The 19968-nt window shown below is 45.9% G+C and overlaps 1 protein-coding gene and 1 long non-coding RNA gene across 3 annotated transcripts in view; both read right to left on the bottom strand.

Annotated features, from left to right (window-relative positions):
- Window positions 1–19968, bottom strand: part of ATP5MC2 (ATP synthase membrane subunit c locus 2) — a 494192-nt gene that overhangs the window by 410670 nt on the left and 63554 nt on the right. The window lies entirely within an intron of this gene.
- On the bottom strand, window positions 16451–19350 carry LOC107000878 (uncharacterized). Its single transcript, XR_003720643.2, has 3 exons — window positions 19180–19350; window positions 17708–17961; window positions 16451–16964 (listed from the first exon to the last, which is right to left on the bottom strand). It is a non-coding gene; the product is annotated as an uncharacterized LOC107000878 (long non-coding RNA).

The raw sequence follows: 19968 nt of genomic DNA on the forward strand, positions 1-19968 counted from the left end.
CTTCCTCTGTTTGATCCTGCCCACCTCCCAAATTGTTTCTTTAGATCTGAAAGCATCTGTTCCGGTCCGACCCTCCCCCAACACCCTCCTCTTTCTCCCTCCCTCCACCTCAAGCAGTCAAAAAGCCCCCAAATGGAAGGCCTGTGGCCTCTGACCTATTCTGATACACCAACGTCCAGACACCTTTGATGCCAAACCTTTAGGCCCCTCCCCAGTTACTTTTCTTTCATTCTACCAGCTGGAGAGGGTCCTGGAAGTGACTGAATTGAGTCTTGGCCCCTAGGGACCAGTCTCTTCTCTGCCTGGGACAATTATCCATTTTTCAGGTAAAAGCAAGGAGTCCAAGGTTGAAGGGTTTGGTGAGGAACTATTTAGATAACTACCCCAGTCCTCTGCTGGGCTTTTGGGGGCTCTAGATTTTGAACATATCCATATTCTGACCATAGACAGGAGATGTCCTTTTCTGACCTCTACCTGGCCATTTCTTTTATCACCCCTTTCTGACCCTTCTCTTAATTGCAAAGTCATTTTCTGAGCAATAAAAAAGCCCCTCCAATCCCTCCCAGAATTCACTAATCTAAACTAGGAAGATCAAGGCAGTTTCCATACTGTGAACATTAGAATGCCTCTTTTCTCTGTTTTTCAAAAAATAAAAAAGAAACAAAAAATTACTCCCTCACATCCTCCTTCCCTCCACTCATACCCACAGAATATATAGAGAGTGTTGTATACCCAATGGAGGTAGACAGTAGCCTGTCTTTTCCTCTTTTTAGTCAATCCACTTGCATCCAAGTTCAGATAATTCAGGCCCAAGGTCTTTGAACTCTGCTTGGTAGACCTGTCTCGAGCAAAAACCCGCTTTATGTCTCCAAGGCACCAGACTGGAATAATCCTTGTCCTGGTGCCCACAGTTGAAAACTGGTAGAAGAGAGTAAACCTTTCTCATTCCCTTCCCTCCAGCTCCATCCTGAGATCTAGCCACTGCCTGGGATCCTACCTCCTCTTCCATCCTGGAAGAGCAGCAGTTGACCAAGAGCCCCAGATTCATGCTCCCAGTGGCTTTGCTACCCAGTTTCCATGATGATGAGAGGCAAACTAACTACCTACCACTCCCAGTTCTTTCTTTCTGTCTCTCTCTCTGTCTCACACACACACACACACACACACACACACACACACACACACAGGTTGGGCAGACCTGGACCAGCCCAGGATGTTGTTCTTGTCTGGGGGAACCTTACCTCAGGAGGATACAGGAGGTAGGAGCCTGAATTTTGTGATAGCATCTTTGCTAATTAGGTGGGAGAGGAAACTGGATTGAATCCTTCTCTCTAGTCTGTAATTTCACACAGACCTTTCTATACACATTTACCTAGAGGCATATCCTCAAAACATATGTGACACATACATTCAAGGACCTTAACATACTTATTTTTATTTGTTCTGTTCACATGTGCATGGGTAGGTGACTTTGCTGAAGGTGATGGTGAGAGAGAGAGAGAGAGAGAGTGTGTGTGTGTGTGTGTGTATACAGGTAATGAGTGACAGGAAATGACATCCCAACCAGAGCATCTATGAAGTGGGTTCTTTGACTTATCACTGATGTCACTGGTGCCAGAGGTTTTTGCTGTCCCCTTTTGCCCTTCAAACTGCTCCAAAAGGCCTGCCTCTTTGCTGAGATCATGTGGCCTAAGGTCTCACTCTTGCTCCCATAATTTGGCTCCTTAGGCCTGGGGTGGCTAAAGAGGAATGAGGCAGGAGTCAGAAGACTCTCTAGAAGATCAGATCTCTCACTTAACCCTCTCACTTCTGTATCAAGGTTAATCAAAACCATGAACATTTATTTAACTCTCCAATCTATCCTATTTTGCCCATAGGTAGGACCTAGAAAATAACCACTCCACAATAGCAGCAACTGAAAAATAACTATCTCCTAGGGTTGTTCACTGCCTTACAGTGGTATTAGAGGATTAAATGGATTAATGCATGACTAGCACTTAGATTCTTGCTTAGAATAGAATAAGCTTTCAGTGAGTGCAATCTGTTATTATTAGTAACATCATCAGGCATTTTCTTAAGTGCTTGCTATATACCAGGCACTGGACTAGATTCATTGTCTCATTCAAGCCTTATAATAGCACTGTAAGGAAGTTACTACGTTCCTGTTCGACACAAAAGAAAACTGAGTGAGCCTCGGGAGGATAAGGATGTACTCCACTGGCAGAGCCCAGACTCCAGTCAGATTTGCCTGGCCCCAGAGTGGGTGTTCTGAACCACTCCAATTCTTTGCTCATGATAGGCAAGGAGCGTTGGTGAGAATATGGGGCTCATGTCAGCCGAGGGCAAGCAGGACCTAGATTAGCTTGGGCTTTGCTACCTGGCTTGGTCTCACCTAGGCAGATTCTTGTTCTCATCAACACCAGGCTCCAACCCAGTGGTTCTCAAACTTTTTGATCTCAGGACCCCTTTACACTTTTAAAAATTATTAGAGTTTCAGGCCCGGCGCAGCGGCTCATGCCTGTAATCCCAGCACTTTGGGAGGCCGAGGCGGGTGGATCACGAGGTCAAGAGATTGAGACCATCCTGGCCAACATGGTGAAACCCTGTCTCTACTAAAAATACAAAAAATTAACTAGGCATGGTGGCAGGCGACTGTAATCCCAGCTGCTTGGAAGGCTGAGGCAGAAGAATGGTTTGAACTCGGCAGGCGGAGGTTGCAGTGAGCTGAGATCGTGCCATTGCACTCCAACCTGGGCAAAAAGAGCGAAACTCCATCTCAAAAAAAAAAATTATACGAGTTTCAAGGAGCTTTTGCTTACCATTTTTAAATTGTTTACAATAAACATTACATGTTAAAATAACTTTTATGACAAAACTATATTTTCCCAAACAAAACAATTTAGTGTAAAGAATGTCATTATTTCACATTTTTGCAAATCTCTTTAATGTCTAGCTTGATAGAAGAAAGATTCTCATATCTGTTTCTGCATTCAGTTTATTTTGATATGCTGTTTTGGTTGAAGTATCTGAAGTACATAGCCTCATATGCAGACATATAACCGAGGCAGGAAGGACCTGCAGAGCTCCTCAAAGGGTCTCTGGGATCCTCAGGGATTCTTAGACTACAGTTTAAGAACCACTGAGCTAACCAACTATGATAAACAGCAGAAGCCACTATAATAATATGATTGGACACCCTTTTAGCTCTTTAGCGGTGCTTCTGACTACAAAACCCACCATCATTTCACTGTTTCATGCTGTATTTAAATTGTATTATCTTAGGTAAGTTACTCAACTTTTCTGTCTCATGGATAGATAGATATAGATAGACATGCTATGTGTGTCATAGGTGCATTATTCATTATTGTTTAGCTTGAGTGTATAGAGTAAAATATAAATTTATAGGTAAAATAGCTTTCACATGTTTAGCATTGTTTGAGGTGGGCAGCTTGACTATTAATATCAATCTTTTTTTTTCAGAAGGGGAAACTGAGCCAAAGAGGGTTGATGTGACTTGATGAGGATGACACAATCAGCAACTGGTGGGCAGTAGGCCAGAACTCCTGTCCTTTGACTCCTAGACCTATGCTCACCCTCTCAGAATCCCTCTCTATACAGACATGACTGCAAAACATGCTTGTAGAGGGTGGATGTGTGCCAGGCACAAACCATTTATGAAGTATATATAATGTTTGTATTTATCTGAACATATTTACATCTGAGAGAAAACATGTCTTGTACTCCTGCATGCAAAGTTACAGCTTTGCTTGGTACAAGGCATCAGCCTGCCAGTGTTTCTCCTTCCTCATCAAATTATCCATGTGTCTGTAGTTCTGGGCTGGATATGTCCACTGTTAGGGATACTCCTTCCTTCCAGGTCTCCTGCTGGTACATTCCCACTGAGAGCAGGTAGATAGCCCAGCTTGTCACATGAGCACACAGAACAGGCACACCTGAGGGTAGCAGTCTTGTCCCCTTCTTTTTCTTTTTCCTGTACATCATTTCTAACATACCTTTTCAAAAATTAGTGGTCTACAAGTATACAACCAAGGAAAGTATCGTTGTATGAGCTGAGGTGTAGATGTGTCTCTGCAGATGCAAATGTAGAACATTGGGTGCCCATATACCTGTCTAGGTAAGCCCTGAGTAAATGTATGAGCAACTGGGGTCTCAATTCTTTCATTAATTTGATAGGTATTTATTAACAAATTCTGTATTTTATGGCTGTATGAGGGTCATGTTTATGCAGGATCCTATGAGAAGAAGCCTCAGTGGGAAGTCAGTCTGTCTGAATTCTAGCCAAGCTTTCTGCTCCTACTTGCCTCAAGCAAATCATTTACCCAGTGAGAGCCTCCACTTCCTCATCCACATAACGGGGGAAAGTAATGATAGTCTCAGCTACATCTCGGGATGAGGAGTCTGGTGGGGAAATAGTAGGAGATGTCTGAGTGAGTATGATTCTTTCTTTCTTTCTTTCCTTTCTTTCTTTCTTTCTTTTCTTTTCTTTCTTTCTTTCTTTTTCTTTCCTTCTTTCTTTTCTTTTTTTAGATTTGGGGGTGGAATCTCACTATATTGCCCAGGCTGGCCTTAAACTCCTGGGCTCAAGCAATCCTCTCGCCTCAGCCTCCCGAGTAGCTGGGACTACAGGCAGTATGCCCAGCTTTAGGATTATTTTCTTTTATGGAAAAGTCCAAACAAAATAGTAGAGAGTATAATATAATCAAACACTAGTAATATAACCATCATTTCACTTCAACAATGATCAGCCCACAGCCAGTCTAATTTAATCTATTCCCTACTCAACCGTACCTCTTAACGTTTTGGAGCAAATTCCAGACATAGAATTTCTTATGTAGTAAACACTTCAGTGAATACCTTTAAAAGTTAAGTTTATTAATAACATAACCACAATATGATTATAATACCTACCTAAAATTTCTTAGCAAAACTCTTTAGTTTTTTTTTTTTTTTTTTTTTGGAGATGAGTCTCACTCTGTCGCCCAAGCTGGAGTGCCGTGGCACGATCTTGGCTCGCTGCAACCTCCACTACCCAGGTTCAAGCGATTCTCCTGCCTCAGCCTCCCTAGTTTTTAAAGAGTAAAAAAGATCTAAGAAATGTTAAGTGGCTAACTCCCCTGTGTCTCATGCTCAGGGCTGATGAATGTCAATAAGAGAAAATGAGAATGGCAAGAAAAGGATGAACTTTCCTTTTTTATTTTTATCTTAAAATACCAGGCCACCCCTAGCTCCTCCCCTCTACTCATTAAGTCCATTACAATTGGGCTGAGAGGGGACCCTGGAGGTCTAATGTGGTGAAGGCAGCCAGAAGGCATCCTCGGAAGACACTGCAGACCTCATCTTGGATGAAAATCGGAGTGAACCAGAAGGAATCTGAGCTGAGGGCCTGCCAAGCCATCAGATTCTCCCGCATCAGATTTCTTCCTCGGCTCGCCAGGCATTTGAAAGACGTCTGAAGTCTCTTTGGAGTTACTGATCTCCAAAGACATGCAGATACATGTAATAGCATATAGAAACCCAAAAGGAGATTGCACAGAGACACAAGTAAACCTACCTGCCCATATACCAGCCATGTACAAACATATGCAAACACTCAGAGGCAGATGCAAATATACACATACAAATCAGCAAATTCAGGCATGCAGGAAAACAGAGATACAAACCCAAACACTCAAACATATATAAACTTGCAGGGATACAAACATGCAGGTTCTGGAACCAAATAGAAAAGCCCAGAGGTATGAAAATATACTTTGAGACATTTTTACTACTGACCAGTTAACATGGCCAAGCTCCAAGTCTGGCTGACTCCTTCCCTCACATACCATCAAAGAGGCCAAATATTGACCAAAACTATAATCTGAGTCGCATTCATACAAATGTGTACCTGGGATAAGTCATCCCAAGGCCTTTCCCCTGCCCTTATCAGCACAAGTTCTCTATCATTAGTGCTCTGTCTCCCCAAAAGGCAGGAATAAGAGTGGTGTGGTGTGGTACCGTGTATGTGTGTGCATGTGTCCATACGAGACACATGTCTTCATTCTGCCAAGTCAACTTGGTAAAAAGGGGAAAGAACACTAGCCATGCACAGACCTCAAGTCCCTGCAGGCTGACAAGGGAACATTGCTTTGCTTACCCTGTGCTACAGCTGTTAGGTTGAACTGATTTTCCCCCAAATTGATTGACCCACATGAGTGTTTTGGCATCTTCTAGACATGACCTGGGGGTGCTTTCTCTGGGGCCTGAGAGAGGCCGTGTCAATTGTCTGGGGTTGATTCTTCTGAGTGAACTTACCAATTAATTAAAAGAATAAAGGTGATAGAACTGGCTGGATCAGGTTGTTGGCTAGGCATTACATGGCCATGGAGTGATAATGAGTCAAAAAAGATGGGCAGAATCTGACAGTTTTAAAACAAGATCCATCAATAGATGGAGATAAACCAGTGGGGCTATTTAACACTGTGCTCAGGAAAATCAGTCAACTGACTAAAATGTTCTCATTTCAACCAATTTTTGTGAGATGCAGCAGAAGCAACAGCATCTGAGAGTCAAGGGACCCAAGTGTGTTTGCATTGAAAGCTGGATCTACACTGGCATTTAGGGTAAGGGAAGGGTGTGTAAATGACTGTAGATTTGGGAGGATAAAATGTGAGTATGTATCAAGCACTTAAAACTATTATCATTGGCAAGAAAGAAAAAGCTGTATAGTGGATTGAGGCTTTTTCTTTATATGGAATCACAGAATGCTAGATATTGAAGGGACCTTAGAGTTCATGGGGAAACTGAGGCTTAGAGAGTTTTAAATGACTTGTCCAAGGTCATACAGCAAGTAAATGGCTGAGACACATTTAGACACCATATTAGTTTGCTTGGACTGCCGAACAAGTACCACAGCAAGGACGGCTTAAACAACCGAAATTTATTTTCTCATAGTTCTGGAGGCTAGAAGTCCAAGATCAAGGTGCTGGCAGGGTTGGTTTCTTGTGAGGCCTCTCTCCTTGACCTGTAGATTGGCTTATAGATGGCTGTCATCTCCCTCTGCCTTGTCTTGTCCTAATCTCTTCTTTTTTTTTTTTTTTTTTTTTTTTTTTGAGATGGAGTTTCACCCTGGTTGCCCAGGCTGGAGTGCAATGGCACGATCTCAGCTCACTGCAACCTCCACCTCCCAGGTTCAAGCGATTCTCCTGCCTCAGTCTCCCAAGTAGCTGAGATTACAGGTGCCTGCCACCACGCCTGGCTAATTTTTGTTTTTGTTTTTGTTTTTTTTTTGAGACGGAGTCTCGCTCTGTCGCCCAGGCTGGAGTGCAGTGGCCGGATCTCAGCTCACTGCAAGCTCCGCCTCCCGGGTTTATGCCATTCTCCTACCTCAGCCTCCCGAGTAGCTGGGACTACAGGCGCCCGCCACCTCACCCAGCTAGTTTTTTGTATTTTTAAATAGAGACAGGGTTTCACCGGGTTAGCCAGGATGGTCTCGATCTCCTGACCTCGTGATCCGCCCGTCTCGGCCTCCCAAAGTGCTGGGATTACAGGCTTGAGCCACTGTGCCCAGCCTAATTTTTGTATTTTTAGTAGAGAGAGGGTTTCACCACGTTGGTCAGGTTGGTCTCGAACTCCTGACCTCAGGTGATCCTCCTGCCTCAGCCTCCCAAAGTGCTGGGATTACAGGCATGAGCCACTGTGCCCGGCCTGCTAATCTCTTCTTATAAGGACACCAGTTATATTTAATTAGAGCCTACCCATAGAATCTTGTTTTAACTTAATTACCTCTTTAAAGGGCCTGTCTCCAAATACAGTCACATTCTGAGTTACTGAGGATTAGGACTTCAAGAAATGGAATTTGCAGAGACACAATTCAGCCCTTAACTGACACCATGGCTCTGGATTCCTAGTCCGCTGCCATTGTGCTCATGTCAGGCTAAGTCATCTGATGGATCCTATTCTTGAGTTGGCTCAATTTTGTGTTGTTTCTTAGGGATAGGGAAGCTGTTTAGAGCCAATGTGAAATTGAAAACTGTTTCCTGGAGCCAAGGCCCACTGGGAAACTGAGTGAGCATGGGCTAGGGAATCCGGGATTCGGCTGACCACCAAACACTGGGAAACAGAAGTTTCTAACCAGAATCTTGGAACTGAAAAGAACTCAGTGAAGTTAACTTGGCCATCTCAGATGGAGGAGAACTTACATGGTATATTCAGAGAACACAAGTGTCTGAGAGCTCTCATGACTGATACATTCTTTCTTACGTGTATTCAGATTCTTCAGGCCAAGCTCAAACCCCTGTCCCTTGCCTCCAGTCCTCAGAGTTGGAGAGTAAGATAAAACTCATCCATTAAGAGAGGTTTTCTCCCTTGAAGCTTGAAGAAGGCTTGACAAGATATTGAGGAAATTTTTTTTTTTTTTTTTTTTTTTTGAGACGGAGTCTCCCTGTGTCACCCAGGCTGGAGTGCAGTGGCGCGATCTCGGCTCACTGCAAGCTCCACCTCCCGGGTTTATGCCATTCTCCTGCCTCAGCCTCCGAGTAGCTGGGACTACAGGCGCCCGCCACCACGCCCGGCTAGTTTTTTGTATTTTTAGTAGAGACGGGGTTTCACCATGTTAGCCAGGATGGTCTCGATCTCCTGACTTCGTGATCCACCCGCCTCGGCCTCCCAAAGTACTGGGATTACAGGCTTGAGCCACCGCGCCCGGCCTGGAAATTTGTTTTTTATTCAAGAGAGCCTCTTTCTCTCCTTATCTGAAGCTGAAGGTAGGGAATTTAGAGGCAAAAACTTCGCTTACCCCGTTGTTGTCTCTCCTGAGACCTTCAGCCCCTTCTCTGGGCCCTGGCCAGCTCTAGAAAATGGATTAAGGTGAGTTGATATGTAATGTGGTACAGAAACAGGGAGAGGCCCTCTAATATCACAGAGATCACAGATGACTCCAGTGGGATTATGGGGTGTGGTGTATGATGAGGCTTGTGCCAAAAAGTGGCCACAAACAGGAAGAAGGGTCCATCTTCTTATGATGGTTGGTGATTCTCCCTGCCATGGAGAGCAAGCTTGGATTCTGGGGTTTGGAGGCAGCAACTCCAAAAATATCCAGCTGAAACACACAGAGCCAGAGTCAGCATGGTGCTGGGAAGAGTACTGGTTCAGGGATCAGAACACTGGGGTTCTGATCTCTGTCTGAGCCTCAGTTTCCCTTCCTTCACAATGAAGTGGTTTGATTAGGTTATCACTAAGATCCTTCCAGCTCTGAGACTCTAAGCAAAAACCGAAGGATGCTGGGGGGCAGGGAGAAGGAACACTCTTTGTAGCAAATCAGATGATGGACTATGTGTCTCTGTGAACCAAACCAGGCACAGAAAACTCTCCATCTTCATTCCAGAGTTGGTGGGGGGTGGGGGAGCAGGGGGTGTTAGCTGTGGTGTCTCCTTATTTGACAACTCAACCTTTTTCACAGAGCCCCTGCAGACACACCATGGGGAGCTGTTTCCCTTAAGGACCCTGCCCCTGAGGGAAGAGAGGCAGAAACAAGATGGGGCAGGAAGTTGGAAAGGGTGTCTGCATGATGCCAATAGCAAGGTGAAAACAGAGAAATCAGTCCACTATCTGCTTAGTTTCAAATAGAATAAAGGGATCCAATTTTGTAGCTTTCATCTGATGTAATGGATAATGAGATGCAGGATCAGCCTTTTTCAGTGATTCAGTTTAAAGCCCCTGGGAAGGATCTGTTTCCCCCTCCCCAATTATCCTGCCACAGAAATGCCTTAAGTTCCACCATTAAAGCACATGGTGTTAAGTACAGTCCTCTGCAGATCACATCCTTTAAAATACAAAAGCACCACTGGGATACTTCATCAAACAAAGAAAGAACCAGAAAAGTAGTGCTAAGGGGGGATGCTCAGGGAGATGAGGGGCCCTGAAGATTAATCTCTAGATACTTCTCAGTTTCACATTGCCTGACCCTTGTGGGAAAGCTAGATTCTGCCTGAGGAAGTGGAAACTCAAGGACTCCCCTAGAAACCAGATGCCTGCAATTATATTTCCAGTCTTGGGAAATGGGTGGACTCTAAGTGGTGAGGGTAGTTATCACACTGAAAAATCACAGAGGCTGCCAGTAAAACTTAAATCAGGGGGATGGAAATTCTGATAATATATGTGCATTTGGATCAGCCACTATAGAAACCAGTGTAGAAGTACCTCATGGGGCCCCCTGCATGTCCAGAGGATATAAAAGATTTTTATCCTGGGGAAAAATCTATGCCATTTCTATGATTATCTACTGTATATCTAACCCATAAGGCATGATTTGAAAGTATTATTTGAAACCTAGCAGATAGGGAAACACATAGCCAGGGTTCAAATCTAGTTATGTGACCTTGGGCAGGTGACTTAACATTTCTGAGAATAGATTTCCTCATCAAATTCAGTATAAAGCAACTGGCATGTAGTAATCTTCTACAAATGGAAACTATTATAGTTATGAGTACCGAGGGAGCTTCAGGACACCATTCATGAATTGGCACTAAGCCATGGGATGAATGGTCACCATGGTCAGAGCAAATCAGAGGTCCAGACCTTGATAAATTCATGAATAATATTTTTCTTTTTTTCTTTCTTTTTTTCTTTTTTTTTCTTTTTTTTTTTTTGAGATGGAGTCTTGCTCTGTCACCCAGGCTGGAGTGCAGTGGCACAATCTTGGCTCACTGCAAGCTCCGCCTTCCAGGTTCACACCATTCTCCTGCCTCAGCCTCCCAAGTACCTGGGACTACAGGCACCTGCCACCACGCCCGGTGAATTTTTTGTATTTTTAGTAGAGACAGGGTCTACTAGACCCGGTGTCAGCCAGGATGGTCTCATATCCTCACTTTGTGATCTGCCCGCCTCGGCCTCCCAGAGTGCTGTGATTACAGGTGTGAGCCACCGCACCTGGCGCATAATCTTTTTCTTACCTGGGTGAATCTTGTTTCTTCCCAACTTAGTCTTTCAGGATCTGCCAATAAAAGAAGCAGAAAGAGTCCTGTACCCCTCCACGCAGCCTGAAAATTTTAGGTTTGGGCCAAGGTTGGCCTTACCCACAGACACGATGGGTGGCTGACTTCATGACAGTATTTAAGAAAAATCATAAGCCACCCTCACCCAAATTTGTATTATGCCACCTGCTATATGGGTCTAAAATTCCATTATTATAGATATTTCCCTCCATCTGGGCAATGGCTTCTGAAGACCCCTACCAAAAACACACAGTTACCTGGGAGAATGTGCATGTCAACACATTGGTGAAAGTTTCCTAACCTGCAATCTAGCTGCTTCTTCAATAAAGAAGAATGGTCTGGAACTCAGGACAAGTAAGTTTTGATAGGACTGGGGTACTTAAAGGGCCAGAGCACAAGCATCTTCCTACAGTAGAATGTACGGGCAGCAGAAAGACACCAAATGGGCATGGGACCTACTAAGAATGTCAGTTGGGCCATCTGTGATTTAGGGAGCTGAGACATGGAGTCAGTTCTAACTTTCAGTTCACTTTTATATTGACTCTACCTGGCTCTTGTACCTTCCAGCGCAGACTTGCTTCCTCCCAAGAGCAATGATGTACTTGGGCAAGAGGTAGAGAGGCGATACTAGTGTCCGGGTAGTCTGAGCAGCAACATCCAGGATCTCAGTGACTGAGACCAAGCAGCTCTGTCTCTGACCAACACTATCATGACAGGAGCTAAAGGTCTCCGCTCTGGGTTGGGGTCAAGGAAATGAGTAACTAAGAGTGTGCTCTGCAGATCACTGGGACTCTAGAGGGTCTTTTAGTTGGTCCAAAAGTCCACCCAGAATCCATCATCCAAACACACATGACTGGTTTGTGTTTTGTTTTTTGTTTTGTTTTGTTTTTGAGATGGAGTCTTGCTCTGTCGCCTAGGCTAGAGTGCAGTGGTGCGACCTCGGCTCACTGCAACCTCCACCTCCCAGGTTCAAGCAATTCTCCTACCTCAGCCTCCCAAATAGCTGGGATTACAGGCACCCACCACCACGCCCAGCTAATTTTTGTATTTTTAGTAGAGACAGGGTTTCACCATCTTGGCCAGGCTGGTCTCAAACTCTTGACCTCATGATCCACCTGCCTCGGCCTCCCAAAGTGCTGGGATTATAGGCGTGAGCCACCGTACCTGGCCTGGTTTGTGTTTTAATTGTAATCTCTTAGGAGATAAAAATATATATTTGAAAGTGCAAAGAAATGAATATTTGAAAAAGTATAACTATTGTCATGGTTATTTACTATGGAAAAATGTGTGTGTGAATATTGAATATGTATGTATGTGTGTACAGACTCACACACACATGTATTCTTCCCTCGCTCCCTCCTTTCCTTCCTTCCTTTCCATTGCCAAAAGAGGCCAGTAAGATATGCGAGAACTGGCATTTCTGCAATCTGACCGGAACAGTCTGAAGGCCACCAGAGTGGGTGTTACATCTGCAGGACTGGCTGCTTTCCTACCAATGTTTTTCAACTCAGATGTTTTGGCATCATGGCAGCACACATCCTCTCTCTAATCCGGTCTGCACCTAAACCCTGTGTAGGCAGTTTCTGCCGCAAAAAGAGCAGCCCAAGAAGTGAGAACTTGGTTCCTCCTACATTACCCTAAATTATATCAGGGAAATAATATTAATACTTACAACAACTACAACCAAGTTGTAGGACCTCAACTACTCCCCTCCCCAAACTTTCCTCCTCTGAATTATGAGGAAACTTCCTTAGGAAGGTTGGAAGAACTGGGAATGAGAGAGGAGAATTGGGAATGGGGGAGAATGTGTTAAGCAGGTGTAAAACATAGGAAGGGGCTCCATCTCTGAGAGGGGGCTTTGTGGATGGGAGGAGGAGAAGGAACTGAAGGGCGGTAATTAGCTTATTATTGTTTCCCCTGGGTGTTGTGAGAATTCCTTGGGAGACACTTGTAAAAAAGCAAAGGGAAGACAGTAAATACACATCTAATGATATGCTAAATAAATTATTATTGTTATTATTATGACTATAATAGCAATTGTAACTTGCTTCCTGCTCGAATTTCCACTAAAGATGGGAATTGACCCCCTTACTGCCAGGCCTCGCAGCTGTCAATAACTCCCAGCCTCCGCCTTCCCAGGAATCAGTCCCCAGGAGTAATTGGGCAATATAGACTAGGCTTCAGTTAACAGCCACTCTCCTGGTTTCTGCAGAAGGAGAACCAAACGGGAGCTCAACATAAGCACACAAGGCCTCTGCCAGGTACCTGCTCTAGCAAAGAAAAGAAGAAAAAGAACCTTGCCGAGAATCGTGGGGGTTATACTTCGGGAATAACTTACTGATTTCCAAGCAAGAGAACTCAGGGAGGGCAAAACCTGAGGCAGGCAGTTAGGGAGGGGGTGGGTCACAGAAATGAAGGGGAAATATACAAATCAGGGATACTCAGTCTAGAGATCATAGGCTTCTAGGACTCCTGCAACTGTCAAGGGCATTTCCAGAATTTTGCTAGGAAGCGAGGCAATTGCTTTTGTCAGCTTCTCAAAGGGGTCTGAGACCCAGAAACAGCTAAGAGTCATTCCAGCCCAGGTAAAAGGGACCCAGGACTCTTTGGGCTTAATAATAGTGGCCAGTGTCTATTGGTTTCCTGACTTTTGGCTGAGGACAAACCAATAGACACTGGCCACTATTGTAATCTGCTGTTTACAGCAACTGTCAGCAACCCCTCCACCCCCACCTCCCTACTTCTAGCCAGAGCCCAGGCACCTGCCCTGAGCCCTTCTTAGGCAAATATATGTAAATGTTGGACCCTCAGTTCTCCCTCCCTGCATTTCTTTAGGGAAAGCAACAACCATCCCAGTAAGCCACAGGTATTCATGGGGAAGGAGAGGGCTAGTTGTCTGAGAGGGAAAATGCCAAAGGCTGCAGACTAGGAAATGAGCTCCTTTCTGGACCTCAGTCCTTCACCTAGTCACCTAGTCACAGGGTGGATTGCCTCTAAGGATTGTTACGGGAAAAGGAACCAAATTTGGGAGGGTCCTTCTTGCTTTAAGCCTTGACGGGAGATGGGGAGGCCAACCCTTCTCCGCAGACCGGGATCCTCACTAGACAGAGGAGCTCCAAACCTGCCTATCTCATCCCATGCACCGACAGTGCCTGGCCTGGCTCCAAACTCCCGAAAGGGACCATTTTATAGGGGACCAAAAAGGGGACACTGATGATAATAATAATAATAAAAATGAAACAATCTGATTGGGGCATTACTGGATCAGAAAATTCAATAGTTAAATTGTTAAAATTTTTTAACTATTAAATTAAAAATTTAAGCCTGATCTGTTTGGCAGCCCTGGAGCAGGGCTGAGGCATAGAGAGAAAGCTTTCCTTCAGCCAGATTGTCGGTCTCGCCCTGATTTATTTTTGTTTTATTTGTGGATTTCTCAGCGGAGCCAGTGGTGGTTCCTCTTTGCACCCCTCGGGTTGACAGGCAATTCCTTCCTAGCCCAGGTCTCAGCTCTGGTTTAGTTTTCATAATTTGGGGGTCCAGGGAGCCAGGAGACTGGAGATAGAAAGCACAAGTGCACTGGGGAGGTGGGTCTGCCTTGGCTTACCACCAGATTTCCGGACTTCAGGTGCCTTGCTCCAGTCCCTGCCCCATCCTAGGCTCAGGATGCTCTCCCACCCTACTAACCACTGACCTGGTCAAAACCCAAGCTGCTACAAGCTGCCATGTTATCTCCCAGCCTGGCTAGGGTGCCTGCTAGCCAGCAGTGGCTATGGTGGTGTGCAGAGTGAGGGTGAGTTTTTGTATTGACTACCGTTCCGTTTACCTCAACAAGTATGTTTGGGCAACCATTCTGTGCCAGGCAGCAGACAGAGTCCCTGCACTGCAGGAATTCCTAGTCCTGTGGGCAGGGGTGTGTGGAGGGTGGCACACGGTGGTTAGCCTGGTCCAAGGGTCTACACTCCCTTCCTAGCATCCTAGAGATCCTGGAGGCCAGGTTGGCCACTAAGCCTGCGTTCAGGACAACTCCTTCACACATTCAATGAAGTTATCCGTAACTCCCTGGTTTAAAAAAAAAAAAAAAAAAAAAAAAAAAAACTGGCAGTAGTGGGAGGTATTTCCCCACTGGGTTGGTTAGTAGCAGGGGAAGAATTGTGGAGCCCTGGCCCAGTGGCGCCTGGAAGGAGACTGACGTAAGAGTGGTGTAGCTGTGAGTGGGAGAAGTGAAATCTAGTGGGGTAAGTCCATGTTCTCTGCTCCTTAAGTCAAATTCTCTCTGAAAAGACCCAGGGCAGCACTGTTAGGGAGCTGAAGGAGTCCCTCTGTGCCCAGAGGGAATTAGGCCACTCAGGCTTCAGAGAAGGAGGGCGGGTGGTGAGCACAATCTCCCCAAGCCCCCATCAGAGCAGGTCCAATTCTTGCAAATTCACACCTCAGTCCACCAGGTTCTGGTCCCATCCTACATCCCCGCCAGGGCACAGGAGGCCCAGATAAAAACAAGCTTTATTTTGGCCAAATTAACTCACTTTCCTGGATTACCTCACTTATCAGAAAGTGAAAGTACACCCCACGCTCCCCGCCCTGTCCCTGCCTAAATCTCTTTATCTCTGAAGCCCACTCTTTGAGATCTAAAAATTAGGGTTCAACAGAAACGCGCTAGGACTGCAGGAGGGACACGACAGTCCCTATCTTTCAGTGCACTAAAAGCCAAACTGAAGGCTGCTTCCTCGGTGGAGTGTCTCAGGGTGAGATGGCAGGACTGTTCGCTGCTTCCCGTTTTACAAGCTCCTTGTCCACCTTCTGCGCCAGCCCCTCACAAAACCGGTTCTCACCTTCTGGTGGGTACTGGTGTTTACCCCTTTCCTCCCGCTATCTGTTCAAACGGAGCCCACCCACCCTCCATTCACCTCCCTCCTTGAGGCTCCCTGAGCTCTATTTACCCTTTTGTAACTCCATCCCTCCATAAGTACACAACTCTGCTAGCTGGTTTCCTAGAGGGCAGATACAGTGTTTCCAGTTGGCCCTCTGCAGATATCTGTGAACAAGTCTTTCCCAGCTCCTACATATAAATATGTCTGTTCTGAGATAGACGGGCCTAAGTCCTAACGCACACACATCACAAGATAATTACACCTTATATACATACAGATCTCTCTATAGAGTTATATTTGAAAGTGTCTATAACTCTAGAGAGAGATTGCAGCATGCACATATAGGACTATAATTATTTATGTCTATTTTTATAACTATGTAGTTATAAACAGATATGCCTATATATAGCGATAATAATATAGAAACGTCTCCATAGCCATATATGGCTCTAAGTGAATGCTCTAACTACTCTATTTCACAATCAATAAGTATATATCTCCTGATACATAATTCTAACAATATACATTTTTATCTATATAGCTGTTCAGAGATATAAATCTGTCAGGATATCAAATGTACATAAAGCCGGATGGCTGTAAGAGAGTCGTATATTTTCCCATATATAAATCTGCTCTTATAACTACTGTATATGCACAAATACAATGGAAATAATTATATTTCCCTCAAACATAAATCTGTAAATACAACCACAGCACATTTAGGTACGGTTAGACATAGAGCAATATTTCCTAGACATCAGTCTGTCAATAGAGCCACCAGTGCCTCCAAACAGAGAGTTATAGAGGGAGTTATAAATAAACTCTCCAGATGTGAACGGATCAGTAGAACTAGATGTAAACATGACTCCAAGCCGTTCTTTCTTCTTCTTCTTCTTTGTAAGATATTCCTGAAGCAAGCCGAGTCATATAACAGGGTGCAGAGGTATCTGAGTACTGGTATTTTTCCCCCCAAGGAGAGTCGGAGGTCGCTGGACTTTGGGAAACAGAACAGGAGTGGGTGGGGGACAGTGCCCGCTCCCAACGCAGCCCAGAAGCCCCTTCCGTCAGTCTCCTGGTGGCTGAGAGCTCGGGCAAGTGGAGAGGCCTAAGGGAGAAAATGAAAAAGCAGAGTCTGGCTTGAGTCGTTTGGCCCTTCTCCGGCCTAAAACACTCTCAACAGGGAAGCCCCGAGCTGGCGTCGGAGCGGAGAGAGCCCACCAGGCGCAGAGGCTTGGGGAAAGGGGCTGCAGGTCGGGCTGCGGAGGCCGAGCGGAGTCGCCAGCCCGTGCCTGACCGCCCGGCGCCCCATCGCCCGGGGCCGGTGCCTTGCCGGCGGCCTGGAACACAAAACCTGGGCCCTAGCCCTGCGCTCAGCGCTTCCGCCCGTCTTATTTTATTGCTGTTTTGTCCGATTAGATATCGCAGCGTCCTCCACCCGTTGTTGTTCTCAAATGCGAAGGCACCCAGGTCTTTCAGCACCAGGGCTAGCTTTAAATAAGTGACTCAGTGGATAGTGTATTTCTCTTTTCAGACCAAATGGGTCACCGGCTACTGAAAAAGAATCCAGATCTCTGAAAGGGTTTGTGACAAATCTTTTAGAAGTTCTCACGCTCACTTGTTACGATGATTTTCTTTTCTTTTTTCTCTGTTAAAAAAGTTGGCTAATTTGTGTTTCTATATTCCTCTTTAATTTTATTTTTATTGGGGGTGCAATTGTTTTGAAAGGAGGGATTTCGTTAGACCCGAAACTGTGGGGCGGCTCCCTCTCTAGCAAACTTACTATCTCTACGCCTGTGACTGCCATCTCCCCCAAGTAAACAAACTAATTAAATGACCGGAAAACTGTACCTGGAGAGAATGAGGTGGATGTTGCAGGATCCGGGACCGAAGTCTTTGCTTCCTTCATGAAAAATCGGCTAGTCTCCAAGCTCGCGAAGGAAAATTCAAGGCGCCTCAACTCCTCCTTTTACATTTTTAAATAAAGAGCCTAGAAAGGGACCTGGGCCTGCCGGAGCCCTAGCCTGGCTCTCCCCACTCCCCGGCGGCCATAAGTGTTTTTCTGCTTCCGTCCGGGGCCCGTTCTCCCGGGCATCTCTGCGCTCCTGCCGGATCAAGGCTGTGGTCATCGCCTCATTCATCTCTGCCCCTTGGCCTGACCCTGCACATTTGGCCTCCTCCTTAAAACAGGGGCTCCTAGAGAGTCCCAAAAGCCATTAACCATCCCCATATGTGGGATCCCTTCCCTGATCGCACAAAGCAGAAGCCTGAGAAAAAAAGCAATAAAGAGTGGTCTCCTGGCTCTCCTTCCCCTCTTCTGTCCCTTGTCTGGGAAAGGGGTTCCCAACCCCAGCCCCCCAAGGGCATATTGAGAAGCTTTCTTCCTCCCTTCTTTTCCTATCTCCACCTCAGATGCTGTGATCCTGACTCCTTCCTGTCTCCACCTCAAAATATTTCCTCTTGCATTTTATTGTTATCCTGTTATGGAGGGACTGTTAACTACTGTTTTATTATTATTATTCATTATTTATTGTTATTATGATTGTTGTTAGAGATTTGTTCACCACGTTCAGGGGACAGCAGCCTGGCCCAGGGGGAAGCCTGCCTCTCTCTCTCTCTCTCTGTCTCTCTCTCTCTCTCTCACACACACACACACACACTCACACATATATGCTCACAAATGCCTGCTGTGTTCAGGCCCCTGCACAGCAATCCAAAGAGGCAGGCATCCTACCCCAGCACGCAAACAACACACTGCCCACGCACGCCAGTATTCAGGCAGAACACCACCCCCAGACCAACGCCAAAACCCACACGCACCGAGCTTGCAAGGAAAGGAAAATACGTAAAGAATCCCTTCTCTCCCACAACCTGGAGGGGCGAGTCAGGCCTCTGTCTCTTCCCCCCAGTCGCTTTCGCTTTCTCTTTTTTTTTTTTTTTTTCCTCCTTGTTTACAGCTTCAGAGAGCTCAAGGCCCATAAATCTTGAGGGGCCTACAGAGCGCAGAGCACATTTGTATGCATCGTTAGGACTCGCTAATACCTAAGCCCATTAAGGAGCGTGTTTGCGCGTGGTTTCCGGTGTGTATTAACTTATAGTTAAATTCTGGAGGAAAGGGCATTGTGAATTAACATATACCAAATCCATCATGGGCTTTTGTCATATCAGATTAGTCAGTCATGGGTTTGGGGGAGCAACTTGCCTGGATCGGGGTGTACCCACCCTCCAAACTTTGTGGAGCAAGCCCGGGGGTCTTGGGAAACATGAAGGCATTCCTATCCAGCCCCAGTCATTCGGGCCCCCTAGGCCTAGCGGCTGCACACCTGCGAGATGGCGGAGGGACTGCAGACCCGGGTGCGGGAGGCCAGCGCCGGCGAAGGGAGGCAGGCGAGGGAGGCCCCTCCAGCGTCCTGCTGGGGTTGAGTTGGGGCGGCTCGGCCCGTGGCCGCTGGGTCGTCTGGTTTCCGCTTTCCGAAAGAAATGAGAGGAGAGGCAAGTGGAGTCGCTGAACTTTAATTAAACCGCAGAGAAGACAGTGAGGGGAGGGGGAAAAAAAAAAAAAAACACACAAGATCGGAGAAGGAGGAGGAGGCGGCCGAGAGATCGAGGAAAGGAAGTCCCGGCGGCTCGGGGGAACTTGGAGATCTTTCCAAGGGACTGAAAGCTGGAAGTTGCATGAAGGTGTTCCTTTCCCCCACCCCAGCTACTCCGCCCCAGTCGAAAAGGCTAATTTTAGACCTCTTATTAAAAAAAAAAAGAAAGAAAGAAAGAAAGAAAGAAAAGGTAAAGAAAAAGAAAATCTAATTATGTGGAATGTTTCAGCCAGGTGTTCCTGGTTCCAATGACTCAGACCCTATTGGAGCCCCGAGGATCTGTATAATTGGGCCTGCATAGACAGAGATGAAGGATGCCAGTTCTAAAAGGAGGAAGGGGAGAGGAAAGTCCATCTCTTGGGGTCTTGTAGAAAATGCCAAAGACCAAACAAGCTAAATTATTGTGTCCGTGTAGATCTATTTGCCTATTTACATACAGCAGGCTGTGGGGGTTGGGGGTGAGGGGAGGCCGGGAATAAACGACCAGGATGGAGCGGGCTGGCAGGAGAGAAAATGCGC

This window comes from Macaca mulatta, chromosome 11 (genome assembly GCF_049350105.2).
Source record: "Macaca mulatta isolate MMU2019108-1 chromosome 11, T2T-MMU8v2.0, whole genome shotgun sequence".
In the NCBI taxonomy this organism is placed as follows: domain Eukaryota; kingdom Metazoa; phylum Chordata; class Mammalia; order Primates; family Cercopithecidae; genus Macaca; species Macaca mulatta.